The following is an 8,959-nucleotide window of genomic DNA, read 5'->3' on the forward strand; positions in this document are numbered from 1 at the left end:
CTAAAACTTCAATAAGACCTCAAAAAAATCCTGGCTGATTAGATTTAACCGGGTGCCAAAACTCACCAAACGTTTTATACACCTCTGATCTTCACGTCCTGTTGTTGTCATCACACAAAATCCTCACCCTGATCTGCTCTTCGCTCCAGCCCCGGCCGTAGCCAATCACGTTTCAGACCAGCGAATGGCAGATGGCCGAACAGCAATGCTCTAAGTCTCCGTTATCTATGAGCTGCGCCGATCTGCAGCGGTCGCCAAATGACAGACCGCGATTAATGTGATGGAAATTAAAATTGAGTGTCAATTACCGATGATTAACTGCAGGTCAGCGGCGTTTTCGGGATGCGCGAAGCGTGGCACCGGGACGGCCGCGCGATGCCAACGCAGCTGGCACGACGGGGAGCGCATTTCAGAAATAAAAGTCACAGAAGGCGCACTCAGACTGCGTGTGAGGAGGAGGAGGAGAGGGGGTGCATTTCCCGACCCTGCAGAACTCCAGTCTCGCTACTCGTGTTTGGTTGTTCTCGTTGGGTTCTGCATTCACTCCATACCGCAATGACACGTAAACGCAGGTAAACTCCCAGCTCATCAGTTAACACGCTAGACGCAATTAATTTGCTCCCTGTTGTCCATTCCATGGTAATGATTCCTTGTAATTTCTACAAATTCTGCTTCCACACCTTTTGCAGCTGAATTGCCTCGGAGTGCTCACATTCCACGATAAGTAGAAACACTGTAAGACAAGTGACAAACTGAACAATGGCAGATTAATATTAGCCTTTGATAACAAAGACATTGCTATATCATTACAAGGCTGTTGCTACAAAAATAACAGTTAAATGTATGCAAACATAAGGTGGCTACTTTGCATGGGATTAAATCCCTGAAAGTTCACAAGACGCGCACACGATCAATCATAGATACGAATTTCCATGGCAACCATGGCAATGGTTCTATTCGGGATGCATTATTTGACAGGTTAATGCAACGCACATCACAGAGACCACTACTGCTGATGCTGTAAATATGACTTCAGCGATTCACAGTTCTCCTTCTTTAAGGAAATTCTTGAGAGAGGGAAAATTTCTCTCAGTACAAATTAATAAGGGCAAGCCAGCACCCATCTGTGAAGATTATACACTGGAATCAATTTAACCACAACAGATGCTTTCATGTCTGCCATAGGTTGATGCGTTAGAAATTATTTACGCCATCATTTATTTTTTGACAATCCCTCCATTCAGATACAGCCTGCGGTGACGGCAGAATGTTATTCATCTGGATTTTTGTTGCATTGTCAATCCAGATTTCATGCTCATATCGGCAGCCAATTGATATTCCACAGAGGCGGTCCGCCATGAGAGGACGACTGCGAGGAGCTCTGTGGAGCCGTGCCTAAATCTATCGTGGAGAGCAGGAGCGGGGGTTGCGAGTTCAAATCCCAGGTGGAGGGGGAAGCTCTGTGCCTGCGAGGGATGATGCAATGGCGCGCTGCTCGGATCGCTCCGCTAAATTAAACAAAGGAGTTATATGCGGCTGCTCAAAAGCGATGTCCCAAATGAACAGGCGTACGGTTCGTATTTATTCAGCACGGCTCGATGGAATCATAAACGTGGACTATATTTCTGGAGTTCTCTACCGATATGCTGGAAATAGCTGGGAGTAAATTACCTAGCCAAATCATTGTGGGGAAAAAATGTACCTCGTTCGTTAGGGATATTCTACAAATTTAACACTAGTGCCCATTTAGAATCAATGTGCCATATCCTTTCCACTAAAAAGCCATCCTACTAATGGAACAAGTGGCATTAACGTAAAGGTATTGTACTGGTTTATTAATTCCCTGCTGCTGTTTTAATGAGGCCCATTTTAAGGATGGAAAAATAACACCGATACCACATCACATTCGATTTTTTATTTGCTAAGCCGACATTCTTTCCTAGAAACACTCGAATTTGAGACATTATCTGCTTGTATGGCTGGATCTTTACTAAGGCAATTCAGAAAAAAAGGCACCTTGTTTGATTATACAACAGGGCCCCACCTGAGAATCAAACCTGTAACCGTCCAATTATAAGCCCCTTTAGTCACTTCACTACTGCTACAAACAGCAGTAACCTCTAACTTCAGAGTCTGAACGCACATTCCCAGATGAAATCTCCAAGCAGGTCCTCAGGGAGGCCACATGGTACAGAAAGCACCGCCCCCTTTCCCCTCAGCTCTCACACTGGGCAGAGATCCCCCACCACAGCATAAAGATTACACAGGCAGTTTTCCCAGTCAGTATTTATTGATCTATTTATTTGGCAGACACCCCCATACAGCGTGACTTACAAGGCCACCACGGCAGGAAACAGTGAATGAATACCACACAGGCAACAGGAGAACAGGTACAGGGCAGACAGAAACAGTGAGTCAGCAAGCTGAATTATAAGCACACAACGGTAATTGTTTCAGCACACACTCTGTGCCTGAAAATTAGCCTTGAGAGCAACTCTATTTGCCTACTCCAAATTTGCCACATTTAAAACGCTGTTCAATGACTTTTTTGAGTGTCTTAATAATGTCTAATCTTATTTTTCCTCTAGTTAATTTGATTTAATGTGTGTGTGATACGCAACTGAACGGAGAATAACATAAGGCTTCAACAATGTACTTACTACTCTACATGGCGGCTTACAAAAATGACTTAAACTGCATTGCAATGGAGCTGATGGACACACTGTATAAGATAAAATGAACACAAAACAGATATCCTCAATGGCAGCTTTTGTTACAAAATCATTTTATTTCTGTCTCCAAACCTTTGATAATGTACCTGCATTTCTCATGTCTGTCCTTAAGGATTGGTGAGGTATAGTAATTTTACTGTCAGCTGAGGTATAAGTTGCGTGTGATGTCCTGAAGTTCTTATCTGGATCTGACACCACTTCACATGTCTTAGCTGTGGGTTCATATGGGTTCCTAATGTCTTTGCCTTGACAAAAAATACAGGCAAATGTGCTCCTGCAAGCTCCTGCAAGTTATTTCTTCCCACTGAGCCTAATATTAATGCCAAATTATTAATACAGACAGGTATTCAACTTTATTGGAAAAAAGGAGCAATTCATTGAATGGGACCCTGAACAACTGCAGGAAAGTGAAAAACTAATGAAACCCAAATGAGGATGCCGTACAAGATTTGCTCAAGGAGCAGATGTTGAACAAAACCATGTTTAACAAAACACTTGAATTTTTTTTTTTTTTACAAAACTTCAAAAGCACAAATCACAAAGAATTTACTGCAGATATTGAAGATCTGTATTGAAAATAACTGAGAGCTCTTTCAAAAGGAAAATTACCATGTCGCTATAGGCCCAGGTTAAAGGAACACTGGCAGGGATCTTTTTCTTTTTTTTTTTTTTTACTGAAATGCAGTCCACTGAAAAAATGGACTGTGAACGACACGGCCAAATTCAGGTATCCACACACTTGCAGGTACGCCTTGATCATCTCCACAAAAAACACAGAACTACACAGACACAACTAATCGCTCTGAGAGGCTCTCTAATACAGGCGACACGCCATCACACCATACACGTGTTTATGTTAATCCCTGAAATCCTCGTGAATGCGTAACATATTCGAACGCAGCGCATCAACACAGGGTGGATCCGCAGAGCAGCGCCGTCGAACGTCGCGTTACGCAGCTTTGTCACGATCTCCTCAAACTGGCGTTGGCTGTGCCCCAGAATCACAATATGTCGTTTCCTTATTCCCTCCACCCTTGGCTTGAGTGTGTACTTGATGTAATGTTTTACTGCAGTTTCCAAGTCGGCACTAGACAGGGTAATGACAGCAGCTTGGAGCAGAAAGGGGTTTAACTGCAGGGCTTTTGATGCCTGTATTCTAACTGGGGTTATCAAAGCACGATCGCACATCGACGGAGGCCGTGATCGAGGTTACACATGCATGCCGCCGTAGATGCAGGCATTGTGTCCCAAATAGAGTTGCTGTTAAAATGGATGACTACATAAACTGGGCTAAAACCATTTTTCAGTGATGTTGTTCGGACTTGGAAGCGAAACAAATTCCCGTGCATGGATTCATCCATAACTCTGACCCAGGTGTCTGCTTGCAATGCATGTTTATGGCATTTTCAAAATACCTTTTTTTGGACGATGATCACGATCATTAACTCTGTCTTTACATTCCCCCAGCATAGGGCTCGATCCCCAGCTCCGCCGTCTAGGTTATTTTATTTTTTGGCCGCCGTCTTGATATAGAGCCAGTGCGAGAACTCGCGCTCGGGCTAAAATGTAGGTCATTGGGTAACCTGACTCTCTCAGCTGCGCTAGAAGAAAGAAAAAACGCATTTCTCAGCGCCGCGGAGTATGCTTATATTCAGAGGAGCGACAGGAAAACAGATGCAGCGGGGAAAGCATGCAATTACGGTGCGCAAACAGAACGCCCCGAGCCACGTGCCTCTCAAAAAAACTCAGCCGGCGTCGGCGCTGTCAAAAAGAACCCGCTGCTTGGAAAAAGCTTCACGCGCAGTGACGACTAAATTAATTTGCAGTCCAGGGAACGTCAAGCTCATCAAACACTTTCCCTCCTCTCATAAATGTTGCGGGGAGGAGTGGTGGGGGAGAAGTGGGGGTGAGGAATTCTGTATTCAGCCTGTGTTTTTTTTTTTTCCTTGCACGCTGAAGCGTTGGTTAAGACAGGGGGGAGGTTTGAGTAATTCTGCATTCAGGTCTGCTCGTGGAGATGAAGCTACACACTCAGAGCCGGCCACCTGCTCCACAGCATGCAAAGCAATTTTAACAAACGTTCATTGCCTCCTTGATACCAGGAACGATCTATTTTATAGAGACATTTGCAATGCACTGCAGCCCTTTTACATTACATTACATATTACACTATAATACTCATAATATCAGAGATTGCACATGTGGATATCAATCGTGTATACTACTCACGCTGATACCGTTGTGATCCATGCTCTTTGATCCATGCAAGCGAGGCTGTTCTACATGCTTCACTAAATCTGAGCTTGCGGTCCTGTATGCAGATGCCACTGATTTGCATTTTCGCAAACTTGAGCATGAGCAACTAGTAAGCTGACCAGCTAGACCTGGTAAAACTAAGAAACTGGCAAGTTAGCTACCCAGGGTAATGGTGGATGAATCTCTAGCATAATGACTAGCTATCTAACTTAGTGTTAGAGTCAGCTAGAGTCACATTGCTCCTGTTTTTCAATGTTATTCTTTCCAGATGAGCCCACTAACGAGGTACCTGGGAAAACAATTAGGCCGACAATTTAGCTAACTAGCCACGCCCTCATCGAAAGGACCAATCAACCAAGATGATAGACAGGTGGATGTAATTTGATTCATTCTGAATGATTAGTAGCCACCCGACTAACTTGTTAATTGACACCAACAAAATAATTTGCACCAGTACATATTAAACGGTATAACCAGCTTCCAAACCATGAAGATCTAACAACCTCTCTGCTTTTGACACTTTTTGGAATACAACAGAAAAATGGCACTGCCAGAATTACATGATGAAAATGAAATCAGTCAGCTCTTGACTATGAACTTTTGTACAATAATTTATTATACCCACCTACACCTATGAGCAAGCTGTTTCTATTCAGATCCTTCAGAATAGACTCCAGATATATCATATTTGATTTTAAAAAATCACACTGCAGGGCACAAGTATAATTATAGCATGTTTTTCTCTCTATCCCTCTCTTTATCCACCCAAATCTCTCAATAACTGCACACACTCTCACTCACTCACTCTCTCTCTCTCTCTCTCTTCCAGGGTGGTCTCTCCCTATATCACTCTTTATTCTCCAGCTTATTAAGGACAGGAAGCGTGAAATTAGCAGGAAGTAGGGGGGAGAGTCTACGTCATCTCTTTCACAGCTCTGACAGAGATGACCCAGACACATAAAGAAATACAAAGAAAGAGAACACCCCCTCATAACGTGCCTCTCGCAATGACAGACAGACTTGCAACGGACACATGAGCACGGTGTAAAATCTCCCGTCACGTGCGGCTTCACCTCTGAGGTGTTTTATGGGATGTCATTGCTGCCGTGTGATATTGGTGTCAAGCACAGAGGAATGGTAGACACTTTCACCCCACCTCGGCGGCTCAGTGGTCTGTAAAGATCTCTACAGTGGGACTGCTGTATTCTTCATCGTTTATTTTAACTATTATTGCTGCACTGGCCATACTAGCCCCCAAAATCAGTTTTTGAGGACAGAGATCAGTAGAGGTAGATCTGTAGATCTATTTGCTCCCTCTCTGGCTGTCTGGTGGGAGGAAACACTGTTGATACTCTAGCAAATCCTTAAAACAAACTGGTTGTCTAATTGTCGCTAGCCAAGCAAATCCATAAAGGATACTGGTCTGCTAACTGTCGCTAGGCTAGCAGATCCATAAAGGACACTGGTTCACTATTTGTGGCTAGGTCTGGTGAAGTCCTATGAAGTTGGCAATGATGGTTACACCTGGAAATACAGTGTCTTCTCTTTCTCCAGCCATGGCACATAACATGACACAGCCTCAGTGCAGCCTCAGGTGTGTGTGCGTTTTGTGTTTGTATCACACAGGAAGGATCCTGAACCTGAGGGGAAAGTTGCACGGCAATCTGCGTCGCGCTCCGAGGAAGCTCACGATTTTTCCAGCTCTCACCTGGCAGGGCGGAGCAGAGCGGCTGTGGGGCAGCGGTCAGGGGGGAGGCAGGTCAGCATCGGGGGTGAGGAGTGGGGGTGGGAAATGGAGAGCTCCGCCCACATGCCAGCAACCTCCAGTCTCCGTGGTCACCGGCACCATCTGTTCATCTGTTCACACTGTGGTCACCTGACTATTTAGAGCAACACAAATATTATTATACACACATAGGCACAGCATGCAGAGAAGTCATACCACTGTGCATGCATGCATTCACACACACACACACACACACACACACACACATACACACACATGCGCGCGTGCACACACACACACGCACACACACACACACCATGTAGGGTAGTCACATCATTGCACATCAACAACGTAGTCTCTAAACTTAAGTGTATTTCGTTATGTTTGTTTTCTTAAAATGATCAGGTTCAGCAGTGCCTCCACAGTAATGTCACCACAGAAAATATTAAGCTAGAGCAATATTTTTTAAGGAACAATACAAAACACCACAGCTGTCATTTGAGAGACCTTGACATTTCAGCGGTGAATGGCAATACTTATTTTAAGCCTCATTTGATTTTAGTTCTGTTCAGGAGAAGTACTTTGCAAAAGTGTTTGACAATGGAGACACTATCCAATGTTTTAGCTAACCTTGTAGAAGAAATGATGAGGGCCATAGCCCCTTAGCAACATTGGCGGGTTGAGGACTGGCCTTTGAGGGACAAACAGTAAATCCTACTTGCGCGAAAAATGTTAGCACACAGTTCCCAAAGATCCGAGGCTCCCAGATCAGTATTCTTATTTTCAGAAAATAATTTCTCTTTCTGTCACCGAAAGAATAAAAATGAAAATCCCTACAATCAGAAAACACTGGCAACAGTTAATGCTTCCATAATTTTGCTACACACAGATAATCTTCGAATGAAAAAGTGTTTCCATTAAGACAATCATTTTCGGCTCGAAGCCATTCTGATATTGTGCAAACCTGCGGTGTACCCGGGTGCCAAGCTTTAAACAACTAAACAGCAGTGGCAATAAAAAAACAACGACAAACCTTTAGAACATTAAAAATACACTGCACAGAAATAAAGATTATCCACACATGCATTTCCTGGACGATTATTTTTCATAAATCACCGGATTGCTTACGAGGGAAAGGCCAATCTGTGTTCTGTATGTGCGGGGATAATTGGATTTCATCTGGTTAAGTGCGCCCATACAGTGCGCGATCCAGAATTAGATGCAATCGGGACGTGACGACTCACCCTTGATAGAGCAGGGCGAATGGCAATTAACAACACCGCTGACATATTTCGCAGCCAGCTTTCGAATGAACAGCCTGGATCCTACTGCCCATTTGTGACTGTGCTAGAATGCTATTTGTGTTGCCATCATTTTTTTTTTTCCTGCTTAAAGAGATTAGACAAAAATAATGGTTTCTAGATCCTGGTGAGACTATCGAACGGACCAGTTTAAAAAAATTCGCTAATGTTACTTTGCATTTAGCCACGTTTCTCATGCCTTCAATAAACAATTGATTCATCTTAAATCCAGGACAAACGTTTTCAAAGAGGCACTTTTTTCTCAGTGCAAGCACAACTCCCACGATGCATTTCTGCCCTCGAGGGCTTAAACGCAGATAACTCTCGACTTCTGTGGAAGTCAGAGCCAGACTGAGTTAACAGCTCAATCAAGCCTAGTTAATTAAGGGCTTAGCAAGCGAATGGAAGTCTGGGGCCGGGTCTGGGACTGGGAAGGAGTATGCCATAAGAGGCACTAACCCCCTCCCCACTGTGACACAAGGGACAGGCGCAATGTGACGGCACATTATGAATTACACGTGGACCACTGTATGGGTTTAGCCCTCCTCACCGCTACTGCCTGTCGGCTAGCGCCGATTGTATAACAGACCCACAATGCCCTACTGAATGACATTCTGCTAATGAGGCCAGGCCCCATGACTTATGGGTAGAACTGGCTCCGTGCGGCCCCTCGGCGTGTCGACTGCATTGAGTTATTGGCTACCTGTGGAGCTTTAATAAAGAGCTCAGGACACATTCAGTGCTGCGTCGTGGCGTGCAGCATACGGGGGAGAGAGGGGGGCCAGTTCTCCACTTGAGGGACGTGCGTATGTTCCGCGGCAACAAGGCCAGGTTCCTGGTTGTCGGGGGCTGGATGGGAATCCTTACCCCCGTGCCCGCTGGCTCTCAGACAGGGATAGTGCGTCACTCGAAATCAGGGGGCGGATGGTGGCTACATTGGAAAG

The sequence above is a fragment of the Megalops cyprinoides genome, chromosome 25, assembly GCF_013368585.1.
Source record: "Megalops cyprinoides isolate fMegCyp1 chromosome 25, fMegCyp1.pri, whole genome shotgun sequence".
In the NCBI taxonomy this organism is placed as follows: Eukaryota; Metazoa; Chordata; class Actinopteri; order Elopiformes; family Megalopidae; genus Megalops; species Megalops cyprinoides.